Source organism: Halyomorpha halys, unplaced genomic scaffold (genome assembly GCF_000696795.3).
Source record: "Halyomorpha halys isolate HHAL.00 unplaced genomic scaffold, Hhal_1.1 Scaffold1034.1, whole genome shotgun sequence".
In the NCBI taxonomy this organism is placed as follows: Eukaryota; Metazoa; Arthropoda; class Insecta; order Hemiptera; family Pentatomidae; genus Halyomorpha; species Halyomorpha halys.
The window spans coordinates 177,616-202,761 of NW_027109491.1; the positions used below are offsets into that span (position 1 = coordinate 177,616).

The following is a 25,146-nucleotide window of genomic DNA, read 5'->3' on the forward strand; positions in this document are numbered from 1 at the left end:
TAGTATTTTTGAGAACCTGGTGCACGCCTAATCGTATTTCACACAGTTAAGCTAATTAGTATTAATGACTATCGCAGTTAAAATGTGACATAGAATAACAAGTTGTTTTGTGATCATTCGATATCTATCAGTTCGACCCGTACTTGAAACAAAGAAATTAATTAAATACAAATTGAAAACTTAATATATTTGAAATAGAATAATATTTGTAATACTCATCAATTTTATTTTAATTTTTTATTTATACTGAGGAAGAATTACATTTCTTTCGTATATAATTGTTTATAACTTTAGCTTTTTTTAAAAATAATTTATCACTATATTAAGCCTACTTTATTTCAATGAGCTATCCGGAGAGACGAATATATAATTAATAAATAAATACTCATAAACTACAAAATTCATTCCTTAAAAAATAATGTATAAGCTCTCCATATTTTAACAAATCCTACTTAGGCTTCACCTAAGGTTCCATCTAATGTTTTTGACTAGAAGTTATGCAATGACGAACTTCCAAAAAAAATATATGAACTACAACCTTTGTACTGTAATATAGCGGATCTGGAGGACAAGTATTACGTAAGGAGTAGCTAGTGGAAATCTAGAAGGTTAAAACGTGATGATGACCGCATCACCTCTAAGGAATGATAGCTATTGGTCAATAGAAGAATCCATATAAAGAACTATTTGTTTGCGCAATAAAAATAGTTTTATTGAACTCTTTATTTCTTTAGATATCGAAACGTTCGCGGGAAGGCGTCTTGGTAATTTCTACTCCTTTTTAATATTTCACAACTTTCATATCTGTTTTTGTTTCTTATTGAAATTCATTAATTTGAAATAATACAAAAAATACAAACGATACCTTCTGGGTAGTTATACATTATGGCTCAAAAATAAATAGTAAGAAATACAAGGACCTAAATATAATCACTGATGCCTGAGTGATTCCATGTACCATGAAGCCTTTTGAGTGCAAGTCAAAGTCTTGTGATTATGTTATAAAGAACAAGGCGTGTTATGAAAGTTTGAAGTCTTTAAGGGCACAGTGCGCTAATGCGACCTTTCTTCAATCACGAAACTAAAGGCACGACCAGAGATCTCAAAGAACATCCTGATAAGTTCCTTCTCAGTCATTCAGAAATGTTTGATCCTCAGATTTATTGCAGTATTATCTTTTATTGGTTTTTATTATATTTTCATAACGTTAATAAAAATAATTACATTCTAATTTTGATGATCAATTGTTGAATAAGCTTAAGTATATTTAAGAAACTATCCGAAAAATTGTAAGGATCTCATTCAGGCGAAATAATTATATTTTTACTTTTATTTCTTGAAATATTTAATTTAAATATCGTTAAATATTTCAATAATAATAACATTATAATATGGGCCCGTAGCTCAGTGGTTAAGGCACAGTTTTACTAATTAGATGTCCATTGGCGTTGCCGGTTCGAATCCTGCCTGAGGAGTTGACTTTATTCATTGAGTGGCGGTCCCACAAAATGAAAAACTTTGACCCCCAACTATGGTTAGGCAGTATAGGACTCCAGTCTTGGCCGAAAATAAAAACACTATAATACAGTAAATAAATTTTATTAATGAAAGATTTTTTAAGAAACTTACCATAGATAGTATTCAATAATATTTCTATATTGGTCCTGGCCAGATCAGCTACAAATGGAACTTCAAGTTATATATCGATGGGGAATTTAGGAAGGATTCTAAGCTATGGGGATTGGATACGAGAGGAATTCGATGTTTTAGTGAAGTTCAAAGCTCAAATACTAATTCAAAATAGGCCTGATTATGGTCTTATAAATTAGTTGGAAGGTTGGGCCATTCTTTGAGAAGTGTTGTAACAGGCGGACTCGATGTACAGAGAATTTATTGAGAGGAATTCAAGAAATATTTAAATGCTGAGCTGAATGTCACAAGTTAGTTTCGAAATATTTAAATGTATCCTTCTAATAGATTTTATTAGAGTGGTTTATATTGTAATATATTAGAACTAAAAATCCTCTTAAAATTCTTCATCCATTTTCCAATCTTGAGTTTTACCATCCACTTCTTCAGATCATAAGCTGACAGCTTTTAAATATTTACCATCTTGTAGTATTACCTCTTTTTCAAAATTCTTAATCGTTTATGCTACTCTCTTCTAAAACCTATTTCTATCCGTAAAGCTTGTTTTCTTAAACTTATTTATTCACCTTCTTGATTATCAATGTTACGTAATTGTGTAAGACATGTATATTAAAATTCAGTTATACATGACCTAACTCTAAATTAACTTGAATCCGGCTTTACAGCACAGTGTGGGGACTGAAAATAGAAATATCGAATACCACAGAGTGGCTGAATTATGACGATAATTTATAATTTAATTGAGGGAACATAAATGACGATCATGCAATTAGTCTCATAGTCGAGCTTGGATTAAAAAATGGATTATGTGAGGCCCAAAACATTAAAAAATTAATTAATAACGAATATATTGAAATTTTAGGATCGTTTTTATCCCCAAGTCCATTTAAATGTATGATACAAACACAATCTCTACAGCGAATAAATATACAATTGATTTCTGTCTAGTCCCTTACAATAAGTTTAGTCCATACACATGGACATGAAAATGCTCTCTTCCTTAACGGATCTGTCTACCGCCCATACTTCTCCAGAGTTAATGGTAAACAGTAAACCGTTTTTCTCTGGAATTCCAGAGAATTTATTTTATCTCTAAAATTCTCTTTTTTTTTTTTTTTTTTATATATATTACTTCAAACATAATTTCAGTATCTTGGATATCAACCATCAGTAATGGATTTAATAGGAAGTATTTATCTTTATGTTCTATCTTTTTCATAGAACAGTAAGAATAGATTTAACTAACATATACACTAACGAACCGATTACCGATATCTAGGATTTTTTTATTATTATGCAGGAGTTTATTACTTTTTATATTTATCATTTTTTATGAGAGTTTTAATTAATCCCTACCTTCCTACTATTATCCCTCTTTCTCCGGCCTTTCTCATGAAATAATGTATATTTATTTATCCATTACTTTATAATTTATTTGGGTCCCTCTCCTCTTTTTTTATGTCATTGATCAAAGTATTTATTAAATTTCCTGTTGGTAAAACCTAGAAATAGATATAGTGCAGAAACTTTATAGTATACTCAATACCGACATTAGAAAAACACGAAGGAACATGGATGAGTTTATTACATATATATTTCGCAATAACTTTTCTTAAAATAAAATAAAATAAAATTGCTTATCGTAAATCCGACTTAAAGTTGACTATCAAAGACAATTTATTTCTCTAAACTAAATGAATTAAATGTAATGAGATAGAGGAGTGAAATTTTGTGAAAACTGTTTTCAGTGTGAAACTTTCTCTGTATATATAATATATCCTACCTAAACATAATTATGACTTATTATAGTGATATTATAACTAATAACAAAAAATTTTAATAAACTTAATTTTAGTATCACACCCTCACATTGATTAATTAATATTAAATTGGTCGAAATGTTGAACATATAATTATGTTTTAATCAGTCTAAGATAATTTGAATAATTTTTGTTATTAATTTTTTTTTTAATCTCTTTATTGAAATTTACAACTGTATATTATATAATACATTCAGTAAATTTGATCTTAGTTATTAAAATTAAAACTACTAGACTCGAACAAGACAATAAAAATTAATTATAACTTTTATATAACATTTGTAATGGCCTAAAAATAAAAAATGTATTTACTAATAATTTTTGTATTTTCTCAAAAAAAAACAGTTTTTGCTGTATGCTCTAAAAAAAAAAATTTAAGATTTCAGGTTTTGAAATAAGTTGTAAGTGGGAGGACGCGTAGGTTTTAACAAGTGGGTCTCAAAAAGTTAAACATTTTAATGAAGGCTTGCTGTATGAATACAAAAAAAGTAGCCCACGATTTTATCAAACAATTTATGTGATTGTCACCCTTTTGGCACTCAAACGCCCATGTTAGGCTATTGTCGTTTTGCTCTACTTAAAACCTCTTGAATTATGAGTGTGCACTTTTAAATCATTGTTTTGAGGTCAATATTCAATTTTTCTTTCTACTTACATCTTAAACATTTGATTGTTAAAATTAATAACAAGCAATACAATGTTTTTTTTAATGATTTTGTATATATTGTAAACAGTTGATATATAAATATATTTTTTGTTGTAAAATAAAATAGTACACTTGACGAGATTGATTTTACGTTTTTACATTAAAGATTTTCTTAACAAATTCATACAGACTTGAAGTATAGGAATTGAAACTAAATGCTGATGGAATGTAGGATTCCTTATTATTTGCCTTGAAACTTCAAAAAAAAAAAAAAAAATTATAAAAATAGTCCATTTTTCCTTGAAACTGGCATCCCCAATACTAAACTAGCAATATCAACGAACAAGTCATGGATCTGAAGATGCGATAATAGGCAAAAGTGCTATTACATTTATAGTTAAATTTGCGGAGGGAGATAAAATGTAACTGTCTTAATATTCAATAATTCTTTCTTATAGAGCTTTTCTTCCAAAAATTCTTTTAATGAAAGTACTTTTTTTTTTTTTATATATTTCTTTATTATCAGATAGACCTTATGGCCCTGGGCTCTGGCGTAATGGGGAGTGACGTTCCTCAGTGGTAAAGCACTGTGCTATTAACTGCGAAGACGTGGTTTCGAATTTTGTAGGGGCACACAATTATTATTCATGCAATTGTAGCCGTAAGTCAACCCTGTGAGTTCGGAAGACCTCCGGGGTCCACCCAGCCTCTAAAGGGGGTACCCTACTACATACTTGGGGAAAAATCTGATGGTTGAGCATGATTCTGACCAAATCACCTCCTTGCACAACTGTTGTTATAGTAACAGTACTGCCTTACAAAGTAGGGATACTTCATAAAGGATTAGTCTTCATGGGTTGTAGCTTTATAAATTTAAATTTTATATATAAGTATATAATATATAATAAATAAATAAAAGACAGAATAAAAAAATATGTAAGAAAATATTAATTAACAAGTCTTGGTCTATAAGATATTTAATTAATGATACATGACCCGGTAATAATGTTTGATTAGAGAGAGTTTTTATTATTAATTAGAAATCGTCCATTAATATGCAAATTATAGTTAATTACTTTTATCTTTTCCATTCTAATTTTTAAAGATTAAAATTTTTAAAAAACAAAGTTACTCGGATTTCAATCACTTATCAACACACATTTAGACAATGTATCGAAGTATATAGACAGGAACGGGAAATGATGCGCTGAAGAGACGAAGCGAGAGAAAAAGTAAACTAAGAAACGGAGTAGAAAGTCTCGGAAACCGTTAGTGAAGAAAAACATTCCTAAGCCATTATTTCATGGATTCACTTCTGAAGGCGTCCAAGTCTACCTGACCTAGAAGCTCCTATTGGACGAGACTATCGCCGGTGGCACGTCCCAACCAATGGAAAGCCAGGACGTATGTGACCAATAACTGCATCGGACGCTTATTGGGTCGTTGTCTTCGCTATTGTACTGCACTACTGTTAATTATTGTGTGCAGCACGTCGAGCTTTTCGTCTATCTAGCGAAGTTCAGGCCAACAGAGCCTTGTGTACCAAATAGACAACTTTTTTTTTATGTATTGCTCATCAATATAAATAAATAAATAAATTTTCAAAATATAAATATCAGTGGTTCAAAATGTACTTGATATAAATATTAAATGATAACAATCAATTAACTATATAAAAGATTAAAAATTGAAATCTGTACCACTACAACCCATGGAGGGTCAGTACTTTCTTTATAAGGAAGTAATGTTACTTACCAACGGTTGAGCAAGGAGGTGATTTGGTCAGATTTTTACCTAATTTATGAGGCTGGGTGGACCCCAGGAGGGCTCCAGAATCCACAGGAGTTGACTCACGGCTACAGGGTAACAGAAAACAATAATTTGCCCAACCGGATTCGAACTCGGGTCCTTAGAGTTAGTAGTATCGCGCCTTACCACGCTGCTACCGCGCTCCCCATATAAAAAAAATAAAGGTATATTTATTCAAATAAAATAAATAATACATTAATACAGTAAAATGAAATACAAATATTTTTGTTCAACTAGAAACATCACATTAAATTTTCTTGGTACGTTCCAACGGAGTTAAAGATAAATTTATATTTAAATAAATAATTTAATTTTTATCCATTTTAGTCTCAACACATTTTATTTTTCTTACGTTAGATTTTTCACACGTTTTATTTTTCTTCGTTTCGGATTGGCCGAAAAGTCGGACTTGTAAGAAAAGGCTATTCTGCCCAGGTCAAAACAACGATTTCTAATTCGTCAATTTCCACATTAAAAACGTTGTGATAAAGTTTTAACAAATAGAGACTGTGATAAATGAATTATAATTTTTCTTTTTAATGTGAAAATTGACTAATTAGAAATTGTTCTTTTGACCTGGGCAGAATAGCCTGTATGAAGTTGAGTTTTTAAATCATTTAGTTCCAAAATTGTATTAACATTGTCTATGAGGATGGCCGGGTTGGGCGAAACGTCAGACTTGTAAGAAAAATAAAATTTTTTGAGACTGAAACGGATAAAAATGAAATTGTTTATTTAAACAAAATTAACCAGTCTCAAGAAAGTGTTTTAGGTTATAAATAAGATACATTTATATTTACGAATAAATAAACGAAATGAATACAAATAAAAATTATAATAATTTAAAAAATGTAAAATGCATATAAAATTTTGAAATATAAATTATAGTAAATAAAATATTAAAAACCTAGTATGGAAAATAATGAGAGAGAAAAACATTATTACAAATTTTGTACACCCCAACTGCTTCATACACATACTTAATATTAGTAAAAAAACAATTTTTTTTTTTAACCTATGTATAAATAGTCATAGTATTAAAAATTAAATTATTGAAAATAGTGATACATGTTTTTTTTAATTATTTTTGTTCCTTTCGCTTTAAACATTTTCCTTTTTGTTTCTAGATTTTTGTTATTATAGTTACAAAATAAAATAATCCTTACTTTACAAAAGCATGAAAATAATGACATACGGTAAAACCTAAATTTAAAAAAAAGTTCGTATTCTGAACCGTTATCTTTATTTTTGAAACCGGTTCTGCAGCTTCTTCAAATATGTAGTTACCCTCACGGGGTTGAGTGTATCTGATCACAGTATTCCAAAAACCTTTAGGTGTGAGATATTTTTAAGTCCAAGCCTTAAAAAGATATTTCTAGACTTTATATTTAAAATATAGTCAACTTATCAATGATTTGATATTAAGTGATACATAAATGTACAAAAAAAAGATAGAAAAATAAAATTTAAAAAAAGTTATTTTTAATTGACAAATTTAATGAAATAATTTAAGTTTTCAAACAAAATATGTTTATTTTAATTTTCGAAATTCTGTTTTAATATTTTTATTTCGATTAATACGATAGAAATTAGAAAGTTTCTTCATAGGACTGCATAGTTAAATAAACGTAATGAATTGTATAACGGAATTAAAAAACCTTTGTAACAACAATAATTATAGCTTGTGTTAGTCATACTCGAACCTTGGGGTTGGCATTGACTTCCAATCGATCGTAGGTGAAGATATATCCTTTGGGGACAGAGGTGTGGGCCTATCGTTAAATATTTATTGAATTAGTCTTTATAAATATTCATACACGACCCAACGTGTAAGGACGACATAATCTAGCATGTATAGATCCTAGACGCCTGACAGATATTTATATATTCGGTTATATTTTTGTTTTTACAAACCTCGATTTTAATAGAAATGTTTTTATAATACTTTTTTTTAGATTAACTTATTTATTTATTGATAGATATTACAATCTGCCACACAGTTGTGGGCAATAGGTGATAATGATAAATGATCACATTCATACTAAAATAAAAATAAATAAATAAAAAAAAACACATGAAAATAAGTAAAAATCTCTCTTAAAGATATACAGAACAGACAAACAGAAGGATAAAGAAAATAAACAATCAAACTATGTGTGGGGAAACAATAAATAAATAAAATAAAGTAATAATATAATCTCTAGTCACATTTATACTATTATATACAATATTTACACAATCGACCTGAAGATACCTGAGTCCACTCTATCTCCCACGTGTGAGAAGTAGAGCAGAGCTCAAAAGATCCCAGCGCATCCCTCTCGCCGCATCACTGGTAAAGAGTCAGTGGAGGCTGAACAAGTGCGCCAAAGCCGCAAACACATCTTCAATGGACAATCTGACCATATAATACTTTTTTAAATAGTTTTCTTTACTATCACAGATACATCTTAAGGTTTTTTCTCTGTCAAAAGGTACCATCAAAAGTACGCAAGTCAATATTTTTCAAACTTACTGAATTTTACAATATATTTAGATCAATTAATTAATATTTATTTTAATTATTATCAATTTTCATAAAATAGGAGTGAAATTAGTCCACACGAAAAAAAAAAATCTACCGTTAAAGTTTATCAAAATTACGACTCTAAATCACGATTGACTAAAATACTAAGATAAGATGAATACAATTTCTATTTGTATTTTTTTTTAACTCCATTTAATTGCCAGCAATAAATTTTTTCAAATCTAAAAAAAAAAAACTAAAATTTTCAATAGTTAATTTTTATTTTTAACAATTATAATCAATAATTATTTACTGAACTAAACTATTTTTACTAACTAAAAATAACAAATTACAGATAATGAGGCATATCAAATATTTAAAAAAGTATTATCAAGTGCAATTCTTACACAAAGTTTTTGTATTTTTCCTAGAGAATTACAGAAACGAATATGAATTTATTGTAGAAATTGGTTCCTATGGTTTCTCGTTAGCGTTAAAACCATGACAACATTGAAATAAATACATATCGTAACACCCAAAATAGAAAAAATTTATTATTGAAACCTTTTGAACTGTGTTTGTTCCTGGTAGTTAGAGTTTATACTAAAAACATAGCGAGCTCTGTCTCATTATGCGTATATTTATTTGCAATTACCACCTATAAAGTATATTTAAACCATTATTGCATTCTTTAAAAAGTGCTTGAACATTATTGAAACTTAGAATAGCGAATTCGTTGCATTTTGGATTTAGACCAGTGGTTCCAAACCGGGAGTAAATTTAAGTCTTGGAAGTGGCGGATGAGTCCGTAAGGATATTTTGTCTGGGCCTACTCTTACAACCATTTTATTATTTAGCTTTCCTCGTGTTCAAATCTAAGTAAAAAGGTCATAACTGCCAAATGCTCGATAAAAGTTCTTCAAAATGCACTTTTCAGCAACCTAATTGCTTTCAATAGATGAGATTCGCCTCTTGCTAGGAATTCTGGGTGATCCGGATATGGTTCAAATTTGGGATTAGTTGGCCACAAACTTTTACGGATTGGGACCCACTATTATAAAGCACTATATCATTACTTGTAATACGCACGAGTATGTAAAGTTTGAACTTAAAGCAGTAGGTAAGGTGACAATCAACTACCTAGGCAATCAGCGACTTAATGAATCAAACTTAACTACTTACATCTTATTATAGCTTAACCCAAGTTTATGAAATAACATCATTAATGAAAATAATTAATCCAATACAAACTAATACGGTATAAATTTAATCGTTGATATCCAGCTGAGAAAGTAGATAGGATTCGGCAACCTTTCTATTGTTTCGCTCAGTGCTGCAATTATCAACACTTCACCGTTCAATTGTTTGTGCTCTTTAAAATTCAATAAACTGAGACAAGCTTGAGGACAAAGAAAAAATAGAAAAAAAATAATCCAAAGAGGACGAACTGTTCCTGTGATTGATTATCAAACAAAGAGATTCCTCTGGCTTAAAACAATGGCGTGGCAGACACGATCCGATGAGGACGCAAAAAGAAAGTGAATACGAATATCCAACAAGAAACCGAAACCTACCGTCCCGACGGCGGTAACGGTAAGCTAATGAACAAACTGCTAAAAAAGAAGATCAGGCCGCCCTGGTTTTCTTTCTCGGAAGCTGACTGGGTCACTCCTATATAGGGGGAGGCTCTCACATCCTCCAGGGGAAGGTTGGTCAGTAGGCGATCAGGAAAAAGGACGAGAACACGCCTTGTCGCGTAAGCGTCAGTTTCCATGAGGTGACGGATGGACGAGGATGTGCCTCCGAGCTTGGAATCTCCAACAGTAAAAAAATATATATATTTTTTTAGAACTTTAGACCCAAAAGAAAAAATCCTTCATGAATGACATCATTGTGAATTTTCAGATAATAAAAATGAATCTCATCGTTTCTCCCGAAATAAATTGTAAAAAAAAATTATTTTATTTCATTTTTCTACCTACAGATTTAATATTATACAATTTTTTATTATGACATTCTGAACAATAGTTTTGTGACAACACCTCTGATAGTACAGAACCTGTACGATTTGTGATAGCAAGCTAGTAGAAGCATGTTTTTAAATTTCTAGGATTAGATTCTTATAATGGAAATCATTTTATGTTAGAAGGTGACAAACCTTGAATAGGAATGAATATGACCAGTAGGGAAATGATCCTTTGTCTATTTCCTGCCCAAGAGGTTTTAAGACTATATAATAAAAAAAAATTTAAATTTTGATACCTGTGATTTGAAATTTGAAGTTAAATATGAAGATCTCCCCCTTAAAAAAAAAACAACAAAAAAACAAACAAAAAATCTTACCTTTGACGACATTAACTAATTTTAAGTTTTGGCATACATGAACCTTCGTTGAGAACTAAGAACATATTCATTAATATCCAATCAGATTAAGGAAATTTTTAGGCAGAAGAATGGTTTTGTTATGGGGGACTCTTCATATGTCAAGACATTGGTAGCATTCTCCATCTGTTCCACTTAATGAATACACCTAAGAACACAGCTCCATATTAATATACCATAAACTTTCTTCAAAACAATAGTCTATCATTTTATTACCAGAAAAAATCGTTGAGAATTTTCTTTCTTTAGAATTTAATAGTTCATATTTCAACGTCAGTGATGTTAACAAAATATGAGAAATTAAGATATCTACTATATTTTTACTGTTAGGGACTCCTAAACAAATCTAATGTTCTAAGGGAGATATTTAATTTATTGTAGTATTTTAAGAGAGCTTTTTTTTTTTTTTAATTTTTAATTTTTTTTTTTTTATTTTTTTTTTTTTTACTTGTTTTTTTTTATTTTAGTATGTAAGAGATCATTCATCAATATTACCTATTGCCCACAACTGTGTGGCAGATTGTAATATCTATCAATAAATAAATCTATCAATTTAAATTAAAAAAAAAAAAATTTATTGTAGATAAATCGATTCTTCTAAATCGAGTGACCAAGCAGAAATTGTCAAAGTAAGTAATATGATTCAAATTTTGATTTGTACATATGTAAATTCATTTAAATAATTTGTAGGAAATGAATAAACAAAAGTCTTAAATACTTTTTAAATTTTAGACCTCAAGGAACAAATTTGATTCCGTGTCTGTCTGTGTCCGTGTTCTGTAGCAGTCAAATTTGTGTTCGGGCATAATCAAACCGTGATCTTTTTAGGGATTCTGCGAGTTGGTAACAAGTCGGTCCATATTGATTTTATCAAGTTTCGTCCACTTCTTTTGCTTTAAAATGCAAAAAAAAATATTTTTTTATATGCATGTTTCAAATACGGTTTCTTTCGTAGATTTTATTGTTAAAATTTACTGACAAAAATTTGAAAGATTTATTGCTTTAGTTTCAGAGCTGCATGATCAGATGCATAGCACATACCATACTTCATTACAAAGAGCTAAGATCACATACATACAACACTTGACCTACCGACGGTGACAGAGTTCATCACGAGGAGGCACATCAATTTTTTTTATAGTCTCCAGCACTGCACAAACCCTCTATTCAGGACACTGACACAGACAGGACGGCCCCAAACAGCAGATGGCAGACCCACACAAACAGCCTCAGACTGACACAACAAACCTGGTTTGCCGCGACACCATCAAACCAACACATAACACATGTCCAATAGTCTTATCTAAAACATCTAATTTCCTCTGTCCCATTTTCAAATGCATTCCCAATGCAGTAAAAGAGCTTCCCCTCAACCCGTTTTTTGCCCATCTTGACTTCAAACCCACGTACCCATGGGGCTTAGAAAAAAAATTTCATATTTAATTACAAATCAAATTTATTAAATTTATTCTGAAATCTTTGAATATAGATCGTTATGTACGTTATTAATTATCAATGTAAAATACATTTTGAGATGCTGTTGTAAATACATAATGTAAGAGACAGAAAAAAACTTATAAAAAATGACATGGGAGCTATACTGACCCCTGCACTTGGCAAATTTTATTCACTTATTATTAAACTTGGTAGATTGTATTTCATATCTTCATTATTGAGTTCACGACCATCGTCTGAATATGTGAACTAACAATATAAGTCAGTGTTCTGTTTCTATTTTGTTTAAAAAGTTCAGTACAGTTGATTAATACCTTTGAGTATTAATCAAGCTATATATTATTTAGTGGACTTGAACAAGATAATAATAAAAAATTGAAACCAAGCAAATGTGACATAAACGCCTTATATTTATCATGATAGTATTATGTTATAATAATTATTTTTATATATATATAGTGCTCATTTCATCAGTACAATCTCAGATCAGTGAAGATATGGATATAAGGTCATTTTTATTCATTAAAATCTTAGATATCAGGTGTCTGATGATATATGAGGGAAGGTTGTTGATGACTACGTAAGCATTAACCATTTTTGATTAATAGTCTAGGTGCTTGTCTTTATCTGGTGTCTAAATATAAACCTTAGTCAAGGCAAACGTCACCACTACCCCTGAACTTTCCCCTTTTCCCAGAAGTAAATATCCTTCAACCGTAAACCCTTTTCCCCGCCAAATCTTAGCGGTTCACCAGTGACTCACAATGAGTCAAAAGAGAAAGTGAAGCAAGTTGCGGCCCGGATCATCCAGGATGTCAGTCTCTTATCATTCCGGGTTCAAATGGTGTCATATCATGGTTGGTTCATCAAGTTATTTCTGAATGAATCATTGAAATCAATTTTTGAAATTTGGTCCTCCCAGTAATTTATGTGATGAACTAAGTAGATAAATTGACAGACAAACGTGAGTTGTGTGAAAAATGTTTAATATATCTTTATTAACTATTAAATAAAAAAAAAAAAACCTAGATGCCTTTAATTTTAAAATAATTTTCAAAATATGCCTTAACTTCATGCTATACTGTATTCTCTGATACTACGATAATACTTCAGTTATCCCTGTCGAACAGATCCTGTACCTAGGAGTACATTTGAACTATGAACTTACTTGGAATCCTCAGGCATGACTGAAAAGACAGGAAATTCCAACTGGGCCAACGGTCAAAAATTCCTACTCTTTACAAAAACTCATTTAGATGACTATAATAAGACCAATTTAGATATATAGAGTTGAGCTTTGAGGGTTAACAAAAACCTTAATGGTCCATACTTTTTGATATCGTTATTGATATGATAGATTTGGATATCAATCTTGACATTTTAAGTTTGTAACTACCAAAACCCACTTGTTTCTAACCATGCCACCTTTTCAATACCTTACAATCCTCGTAGGCTACAGAAAAGGAAATGCCTCGAGACCCTCTAATCTAGAAATGTTATGGCAGTACTATATGGTATGGATAGATTGTCCTCAAGTCTAGATCATACCATTGAACTGGAATTCACATCACATTTATTGTTTGTATTTTTTTTGTTAGTACAGTTATAAATTGTCTACAGACATAGACTGAGAGATTGCATTATTACTTTAGAATTTAGAACTGCGCAGTCATTATATAATCATACATCCATCACTCCAACCTTTTCTTAAAACATTCCATTGTGCGAAGGGAAAAAAATGAAGCAAATATTCAAGACAATCTACTTAGAAACAATAGAAATGCGAAGAGAATTAAAACGAAAAAACCCAAGAGGCAAAGGAGCCGAGTCAGAGCTATGGTACAATGGATTAGTAAAGACCTTACGCCGCGTTAACGAGTCCGTTATAGGATCTTTCGACACGCTACTGCCGCTTCAACACGGCAAACATACTCCCAACAGTCTTTCTTTTATGTAATCAACTCTATGATAATAGTTTCTAAGGTGCCTAAAAGCTCCTTTTTTTATTTCGTGAGGTTTTTGTCATCCTTCGCAGAATGTTCGGATAAGGTTGCAGGCTCAATCTTAGAATGCCTCGGAGGCAATGAGATAATCGAGCTAGGTGTGAGGTATTGTCCACCCGGCCACATTGACGGGTCTACTACACAATGCCCTATAGAGCAGCCACAGGCTTCACTAATAACTTCACTCGGATCTTTTGGTTATTTTTTTCCCCGACCCAGACGATGGGGGCAGCCTAACGGGAACCGATAATTTGTCACGATTAAAAACTAATCACCGAAGCAGAGGGACCGGTACTAGGTCATTAAGTTGTCTTCAAGGCTACACGAAATCGGGTCTCGCTTCGGAACCGAGCACAAGTGGCACCGTTAGCTAAGGCAGCATCCAATATGCATTCAGTGCACTCGAATATTTTATCACTTAACATCTGCCGCGTTGCGAGTGATCTGTGCGTGCAATGCATTCAAGAGCCAGGGAAAAAAAACAAGTTATTTCATCCCAATATTTGATTACTGTAATGAAAACTAAGTATACTTACTTGCCAAAATTTATTGCTCTGCCAACAGTTGATGAAAATAAATACGGCAGATTTTTCAAAACGTTACAAAAAATTATTTTTTCATTAAGAGTTCCATAGAGAGAAATGCTTTATTTAGGCATGCTGCCCATATACATTGGGTTGCTACAATACACAGCATACTAATCAATTCATGATCAGACATTCATACAATATATATATATATTCACATGATATAACAATACATTTTTCCCCCTTCCTTTTCCTTTTACTCGTCACACTACAAATATTTTATTTTATTTATTTATTTTGTTAATTTAACAATTTAATTACATAGACAGTTTTACTATCCCTATCCATGTTCGATCCGTTCAAGAAATTAAACCAATTTATTATTAGACAGTAATGTAAAGTCAAACCAAAGGCATTATAGTCATTGCAGTAGATCAGTTTATAAAAATGAACAAATAAATTAAAAAAATAAATATATAGATTTAGGGAAAAAAAAATAAAGAAAAGATAGTTAAAATAAATACTTCAATGAATAGGTAAGTTAAAAGAAATAATTTCCTGAATTAATAAGCTAAGGGAGTACATAAGTACATAAGTCGAGAGGTCAAAAACTAAAAAAAAAAAATATATTTTTTCCTTAGTTCCTGGGAAATAGTTTTTCGTAAACCTTAAGTTTTTTTTCCAAACAACGAGAAAATAAAATTTTGTAAATTTGGTTTTGCGAATATCATGTAAACAGCTGACCCTACTCCTCTATTCAAAGCTAATAGATGCAAGAGTGGAATACCACTCATGGAAAATATTCCATGATAGTCTTCACAATAAATTCAAACAACTTTCCATAACGAAAAATCAATATATTTTGGTGAATATCGTGGAAATTCCTACTCTTAAAAACGAAAAATAATGACCATAGAAATTTACATCCTTAATGATGTGAGGGGTCTTCGGTTTGTGAATGAAGGTAATTTTTAACTGTTCGAGTTGAAAGGCTGACTATGTTTTCCTAAGATACCTCATCCAATCGCTGTATCCTAAGATACCAATCCAATCGCAAGAACTCCCTTAATCCCAAAAACCGTAAAATTTGTTGTTTTCTTGATAAATAGCTAAGCACTGACACTTAATTAATTAGTGTTAATATGTACGTGTATAAGTCAAGTTACTCCTGTACACTCTGGATCCTTTTAATAAAAAATGTCCCTTAGATCAAAACATTCACTATACATAAGCACATATACATAATACAAGGGTCTATGTTTTTTACCAAAAGCATTTTAGAAATGTATATTTTGTCTTTTTAAAAAAGAAGTGTATAAAATATCAATAACTCCATTACATCTTATGTAATTCAATATTGCGCCTAAAAAAACCCAAGATTTGATGAAATTTTGAACTTTGACTTCAACTAATTTTTACAATTTAAAAAAAAAGAAATTAAACTTTTAAACTATAATTTCTAATTTCTTGACACCTTCTATACCAAATTCGGTTTATAAGCCCAAATCCGTGTCGTTGAAGTTAAAAACCTAGGATGGCCATTTCGCCATATCATGTAAGGTATTAGGAGATATGTCAAATTGAAATGCTGACTTTGTCTATGTGAAACCTTCAAAATTACAAAAATGTACAATTATACAAAAAACATATTGTCTTATATTTATATATTTTTTTATCATATATTTTAAAAGCAAAATCCCAATGAGATCTGACTCCCTTAGCCATAGAAAACCGTTTTTTGGGAAATGTGTATATTCCAGAATCTGTTCTTTCTGTGACTGTCGGATAATTTAATATGAGTGTTTTGACAGACTAGTTGAAATATCGGGCTTTAACGTGCAGTTATTTTTTAAGATCGCATTGTTAAAACTACAAAAGAAAGCGTGAATTTTTTTTTAATGTAGTCAATCGTAAAAAGGAACCGTGAATCGATAACATTTGATTGGCACGCATATCAAGCAACACCACGAATACATCAAACAAAATTTATCTGCCTATCAGCGGCTTACAGTAGGCGTGCACTGGTTGTGTAACTAAATAACTGTGAAATCACTAACAATGCTATGTTTTTTTCTATATGTTTATATCGATAGTTTTTTTGAGAGGGAGGGGGGATTTCTTATTGTGTTTTTTTTCTGCACTTGGTAACTCTTAAAACTGTTTAAAAAAAAATTCGAAATTTATAAAAATAAAGGAACCAATATTAATTAACTCGACGGCAAACCATTAAGTCGTGGCTCAGACATTATTTATTCGTTGGCATTCGGTGGCAATGATACACATCTTATTGCATATCCTTTAACAGGAAAAGAAAAAAAAGAGAAAATTAATTTCCTATAATTTATAAATATAAACTGTTCGCTAACCGAATATTTTTATTAGGTGCCATAAACACAGACAGATTGTAAATCTAATTAAAGCTAACTATAATGATATTAAAACCCCTTTATAATCTTATGCTTTAAACAAAAATCGTATATAATTCTAAATATTTATAAATATAAAAAAAATTTAATTAGATAAAAAATATTGAGAGATCATAAATCACGTACATGCAAATCAGTAATCAGCACATCTCGAATCGACATTATAAAAAAGAATCAAGTAATGACATCGTTAATTACTCCAAGTCAAACCATAAGTTAATAGCATAAGAGTGTATGTTAAATTTTCTGGGAGTTATTTTGTGTTCCTATTTAGTGCCTTTTAGACTGTTCATGTAAGTTGTACTGGCTCTCATCTCCATTTACTCCATTTCATTTTTTTTTTCCTCATACCTGATTTAGCGAGCCGTTTACTTCCTATTTATTCACTAGTATTTAAGTGAATGTTTCAATAATATCATGAATATGTATAAAAAATGGAAAATATAATGATTCTTAAAATAATTCTTGTAGTATTTCATAATATTTTTCAACCATATAATTTTAATTCAATTAAGATAAATCGGGGTAAGTGAACACTCGAGAAGTGAATGCTTAGATGGTTATCTTAATTAAATAGGATAGATTTACTTAAAATGTCCATAAATTGTTGCTCTCTCAACTAAACTAAATTAGAGGGCCGTTTGTAGCCGAGCGAGTTAAAGCTCCAAATTTGAGTGGTTCCTGACTGCGGCTCCTGTTCGAATCCGGCTTGACGGGTCAACTTTTATTTCTGTGGTGGTCCCACAAAATAAAAACTTCACTCCCCACAATGGTTAGAATATGGTGGTAACCTGTAAAATCCTCATTTATCCAGTTTCTCGGGAATTTTCATATATCCCAGATTACTTCACTAAAGGTATAGAATGGTAATTAATTTCGAGATATTACTTAATTTATTCCTATCGACACTCCTCATTGACAAAGATTGTTTAAAATAATCTTGATAGACTTTTTATATGAAACTTGAATTGATGTATAAATTTCACATAAATATGAAGGTTGTTCCACAATTCAATTAAATGTAATATAACTTGATGAAATATTATAACAGTTCGTATTCGTTAAAAAGATAAATAACATTTATTTCAGTAATTAGAATAATCGTATGATGTTTAATATTTTTGGATGACTTCAAGTGACAATATACATAAACATGTAATTTTTGTAAATTTGTGTTTTCCTCGTTACAAAGATAAATTCCTTTATATTCCAGATGGTCAGATGTAATTTAATAATATTACGTAATCCTTATTATACAGGCAGTGACTACTAAGTAGAAATCAATATACGTATAAATGAAGAGGTGGAGTAAGTGACATTTTTTATTGCTTGCAATTATCATATAAATGTCCATCGGATAAGTGGGGGTCCAGGAACCTGTTAGATAATGCGGTATATGCTGAGGTTACTGGTCTGCAAGGAGTGGTCCAGCATCACAGCCTTGGAATGACAAGGACGGAATCTGCAGAATGTTTCGGTGCCTGCTGTTGTTGTATCGCAGGAAGTGAAAGTATGCAGGAGTGTCTTGAAGTATACACAGATATTATGTCACATTAAATATGAAATCAATTAATTAAAAAATATCTCTGTTTTAAAATTCTTTAAGAAAACATAAGGTTCACCGGGTAAGTTCCTGGAAGTAATTACTCCTCAATTTTTTATTTTCTTTAGTATACAATATATTAATTCTTGTAATCTAAATAGCAAATAGCTACACAGTTGTTCTCAGGAGACTGACTGAACCTCATCTCAGCGCTAACTTTTGGGCGCCAATTATAATATTTAAATCTTTGATGAGAATACCTATATTTACCACAAGTAGCAAAGCCGAAAGGATTTTAAATAACATGCATTTAACATTTGTCGGTTCGTGCAATCAATGATAGTCAAAAGAAATTGTAAAATTACTGTCACTTTCATCCACCAACAGCGACCATCATAACAGGTCTTCTTCAGAAGTAACAGAAAAAAAAGAAGAAAATAAAAATACATTGATATTAAATTATGTTACCTCGATATGGAGACATTTTACGTTTCTTTTGGTTCATTGGCAGTCTTGAAGAAGGCCTTTTTAGTTAAAGTTAGTTCTGAATTACATATCTGGTCACTATTGTAATTTTCATTTATTTTTTATAAACATTTTATCAATCTTTTTATTAAATGAAAAAAAAAATATTTTTCCGATGTCCATACACATTCTTACAAGACTACATTATTTTTTATGAAATATTATTGATAAGTTTAATTCTTAAAATTTATAATACAGTTTATAATCAAATAATTAGATATTTAAATACAAATTTGCCTGATTAAAAATATATCCTTTTTTTAAATATAACTCTTTTCCATTCACATTATTCATGTTATATATTTCAGTATTTTCCGTTGTAACAATATTTGTGCTAAATGCAGACAAGTGGAATGGACAGATTATTTTTTGTTTTTTCATTTTATATCCATTGGAATGTTTTCACAGAAACCATAAATCCTTCGAAAATTTGAACAGTTTACCATTACTTATTTTTCAGATCATATATAACAACGTGTTTAGGAATTACAATGATTGAGTGGAGGTAACGAATTTTCATATATATGAACGCTATACCATAGGTTTATGTTTCAAAAAAACATTATTGACATAGAAGATAAAAGAGCAAATATATAATGATTTAGTTATTTTTATATAATAATTTATAAATTCTTTTTTAGTTCAATATAATGGCCTAATTATTAATATTCATCTTCTTTCTTCACCTCAAAATTACTACAAGATAATCTGCAATTACAACTTAAATATTTGATGACATTGATTATCACGAAATAAGATTTTTTTAAATATTTATGAAGTTACTGATTGTTAATTAAAGCGTCCTCAATCAGTTTTTCTGTAATATGAAACATGAATCTATAAATTACGAAAAACTTGGTCGTTGGATCGAATTGCAGTCCTTACCACTTAAAAAAAAACTAGCTTTGGGTTTGATCACACGTCCCTGGACAGAACGGAATGATAGGCTGTTCATGGCCAGCTGTGGTTATATATTATTTGTAATACTTATAGTGATGTTAAAGTAGTCAGTAACAACCTTGTACATGAACGCAAAGTATTTCCTGGATTCATTAAATGTGAAAATTGTAAAAAAAACTGCCTGCCTACACTTGGTTGATGTTCTTACAAAATAAACACTGATCGAAAATTTTCATTTTACCTTAACTAATTTTAAAAACATGACTAAAATTATTTTAAATGTTGAGAATTTTTTCTAAAAGAGGAACAATTACTCAGCCGAAAAACCAGAACAGTTACCATCTACCATAGCACGTAGTTCGCCTCACGGCAACGCATACCGTTAAAGTTCTGTTAGCTCTCGAAGATAGCAGTAACAGTTATTTCTTTTACCCAAAAAAAATAGCTTGTAAAAGTACTAACAGCTCACAACCGTCGGTAGATTTGAAACATTTACTGTCCACTTTTATCGTACACAGGAACGAAATAGCTTTACAATTGCCGAAAAATCAGAAGTACAAGTTACAAGTGTTCTTGTACTGGGACGGACAGTTCGATCCCCTTTCGCCTTGGCTCCAAGGGCAGTATGTCATTAGTGCTTCCGCAATTCAATTGTAATCTCGGCTTCTTTTTAACTACTTGGCTATCTGCAATAATTGTTTTACAAAAAACAAAAAAAGATTAATTCCACACTATCCTCCTGTTACATTATTTCCAATCCGACAATATTCTGTTTAACTAAAATGTTAACATATCTAAAATATTAACAGAATTAAGTAATTTTGCATGAAAGGTATTGAATTTGGTTATTATTGACATTTTTTATCTTGAAATTTATAAATATATATTTATATAGGAACGCTGAGTAAATGGGACTTCCCGAGATAATTTGCCTCTTTGTTAAGTCAAGTGGGGTTCCTATTAAAATTTAATTTGTTTTTTCTTTAAACCATTTCTTGTGCGCAGACTATAGATAAACCACTTAAAGGAATAGTAGTGGCATATATTTTAACATGACTATCTGATAATATTCTTGAGCTTCTGAAAAGAAATTGGCCTCTTGACCTTCTACTCTGAAAATTTAATTAAAGATTCTCCACAAGACTGTATCATGCCATTGTACTATAACTAACATCACAATTACCTATTGTACATTTATGTACTACAGTTGTAAATTCCAATAAATAAATAGAGTGGTTACAGACACGTGCAGCCCGGTGTCTATATATATTGAAACATATCATCTATTTTCTATAAGTTCCATAATTGTTGATTTTCTAATGTTGAACATGAAGTAAATCAAGCAACATCGTCATAACCTTCCGAAAATGTTCTATTTAAATTTCATACTTTAATTTTTCAAAAATTTACGTTGGATAACACTTAAATCCATTTATGATTGCTATCCTGAGAACTAGGTAAGAATTCGTTGTGAAATTCCGAACCGGATTTTTGTACTGTGGATTCAAATTGACCTGCAGCCATTTCCTGTGGTTACGAAATAAAAATTTCACTCCTTCCTGCCTGGAACTAAAAACTTACCCAGCCCTATTAACCCACGCCCTGAAGGCCATCCGAAAGTAGCCCTAGAACAAGACAAAGGACTTGGTCTGGCTTCGATCAGGATAAAGCAGTCCGTCACGCTCACATACTCAAGAACAAAACCTAAGGCAGGCCTAAGGGACGGAAACAAAGGGTTGTTTGTTTGACTTTTTGTTCCGTCACGCATCGGGCAGGTCACGGATCATAAACTTTTATTTCGGGAGGCAATAAAATTTTATTGCCTTCGTCACCTCCAAAAAAAAAACTTAAATCTCCAATTTTGTTTCTCAAAAAAATATATTTTCATTATATATTGTTATATTCAAGAAACATCTATTCTATCTGTTCCGAATATTTATTTTATTTATTGCAGCTATAGTTGGTAGAAGAATTAGGTGTTCTTCTGGACTAACCTATAGTCCTGGAAAGCTAGTTTATTACTATATTATAGGTTATTATAAAAAAACCTATACAATCCACTTTATGAAATAAATACTTTTTAAAAAAATAGTTTCTACCACACTTAACACGGAAAAGTATTTCTGGCGGTCATAAAACTCTTACTAATTAAGAGTTTTATGACCGCTAATTATCTAATTAATTTAATCAAGTATAAAATGGGGTATTTTTTATTGAAACCCCTAAATGGAGCACTCTAGCAAAACTGTAATGGCATAAAAAACTAAACATCAAATGAGTAACATAACTTATTAGTAAGCTCAAGTAGTGTGTTTTTGACTGAAAGCCGTCGAAAACCAAAAACGGTAGATCCTATTGAAAATGTCACTTTACAAGAAATAAAAGAACATTGAATTCTTGAAAAAAGTACCATAAATTAATAATTCGGTGAAGTAGTCGTAAACCATTCGCTTCGGTTGTTCATTGGGCTCAAATAGTAGTTCTATACTATTATGGCAGAGTTGGTTCAAGAATAAAATACACAGAACTTACTTTCTGCGAGGAACAATTCCTTGCAATCCTTTCTTAGTCACAGGATAACAGGTACTAGATTAGGTCAGGTTAAGTCTGTTAACTCAATAGCTCAGTATATATTCAACTCATTATGATATCTCTCATTGGAAATTTCATTTGAATTCTCAATGATATCTATCTAATAAAAACAATTATATTGGAGGAAGATAGTCCGGGTGGCTGTCAATAAAGGTATCAAAATAGTATAATTTCGCCCCACTTTGCAGGGCGTTCTAACAGTTGGCAGCAGAACATCATTCTTATCAGCCCTGACGAAGCCCTGCAAAGTGGGGCGAAACGATGAATAATAATAAATAGTTTTTGTTACTATTTTGATATCTTTATTCACCACCACTTGGACTATCTTCATCCAATCCAAAAACAATTATAGTTCGTTGTTGTTTTGCAAAATGTCCTTTTATGAACAATGAATTTCTTAGATTAGAATTTTTAGTAATTTTCAAGGCAATACAATACAATTCACCGTAATAATATAATAAGGTGCAATATATTAAAGAAAAATAATGATATGTACCACTACAACTAGTCAGGGGTTCAGTACTTTGGAAAGAAATACTGTTACTAGACCAACGGTTGTGCGAGGAGGTGACTTGGTCAGAATCACGCTCGACCGCCAGATGTTTACCCAATTAAAGGTGCCCAATTTAAGAGGCTGGGTGGACCCCAGCAGGGCTCCAGAACCCACAGGAGTTGACTCATGGCTAAAGTGTAACAGAAAAGAATTTTCTGCCCAGTCGGATTCGAACTCGGATCCTTGGAGTTGCCACGCCGTTGAACCCGTGGTTACTTCGCTCCCTAATCCACAATATATAAGTTATAAAAATATTTTTAAAATATAAAATTTAATTTATATTACTTTATAGTGTATCGAGGTCCCTTTAGCACGCGGTAGGTTGCCCACTAATGCCCCCTGCTAACAGCCCCTGCCTGCATTTGTATTAACATTTTTAAATCAAAATAATCGTCTATTCTGTTGACATAAACTCTCCTCAAGGACTATTTAAACAGCCAGTTTAATTTAACTCCCTTCCGACAGTTTGCTAACGCTTCGTTTCAAATATAAGCGTTAGAAAGCAGGATCTGGACAGAATGGAATAGTAACAAAAGAGGACGCTGCCGTCATACACATGAACTTTCTTCCGCTAAATCACAATAAGTAACAGAGACGAGTCACGTATCAGTAGCCACGGAGAAAATTCTGAATTGTAAATACTACAATAGAATACTCCTTAATTCTGGAACAGCTTTTTTAAATTCGTTGATAACGAATAGGTTGATCTTCAATGAACGACTCCTTTTTCAACTAGTTCCTTTAACCTAGATCCTGGGCATCAAAGGTCACCGTTCCGAAATGTATTCATTAGTGGGTCTCTTCTATACCAACAGCTGTGACCTGTTACTAAATGTCACGCTTGTTAATTATACATTTCTGTCATTCAACAAATCTTTTGTGATTGAGAAAACAATGTTGAACTTTCTTTTTTATTCTTTCAACGATTACGAAAAAAATATTCAATGACCCTTGATTATATATACATTTTCTTTTTAATATATATTATTTGTTACCTACATTATTTATATATTTAATCTTTTTTTTTATATATTTTTAATATTTATTCAAAAAGGCATTTCTATTTATAATACTTTTGTATTCAGGAAACTTGATAATCCTGGTATATAAAAACTTACTTTTCATGAACATTATCATATTCAAAACAAATAATTCATATTCAAATCACATTAGAAGGTTTTATTCCAATATAAGAGTCCAGCCTGTTGAGATAGTGAAAATAAAATACACTGAGTAGTGTACATTATAAAATATTTTAATTTAAGACGGAATATAGAACTATAAATAAAAATCAATGTAACTACAGATAAGTTATAATTTGTTATAAAAGCAATATTTAAGCACAAAAAAGCTGTTTATTTTACAAGATGGTAATATTATTTCAAACTGATGAAATATCCTGAATATAGAGGAAGAGTCCTAACACGTTTGTGAAAAAAAAGTTATATAAAAAAAATACCTAACATATTTTTCAATTTTAAATAACGAATAATATGTTAACAATTTTTAAATTCTTTAACGAGTGATTTGAAAATACAGCAAGTAAATAAATGGTATTTGAATTTGTTCAATCCGGATGATACCACTTTTAATTTGAGACTGTCGTATAATATTCAAATGAATTTGTAATCATCACCTTAAAGCGCTGAATATATTTGATTATTTGTTGAAAGGTGGTTCGGGTGGTGGTCAAGTAAGCAGGAAACGTAATTTTCTGGAAATCTTACTTTACTACTCTAGATACTTAGTTACTAATAAATGTTTTTTTCTGATTTTTTTTACCTCTACTCAGACCATCATCCTACAAAT

At 30.8% G+C, this 25,146-nt stretch overlaps 1 protein-coding gene across 2 annotated transcripts in view; it reads left to right on the forward strand.

The window, feature by feature from the left end:
* The window catches only part of uif (sushi, von Willebrand factor type A, EGF and pentraxin domain-containing protein uif), a 207,246-nt gene that overhangs the window by 143,543 nt on the left and 38,557 nt on the right, over positions 1-25,146 (forward strand). The window lies entirely within an intron of this gene.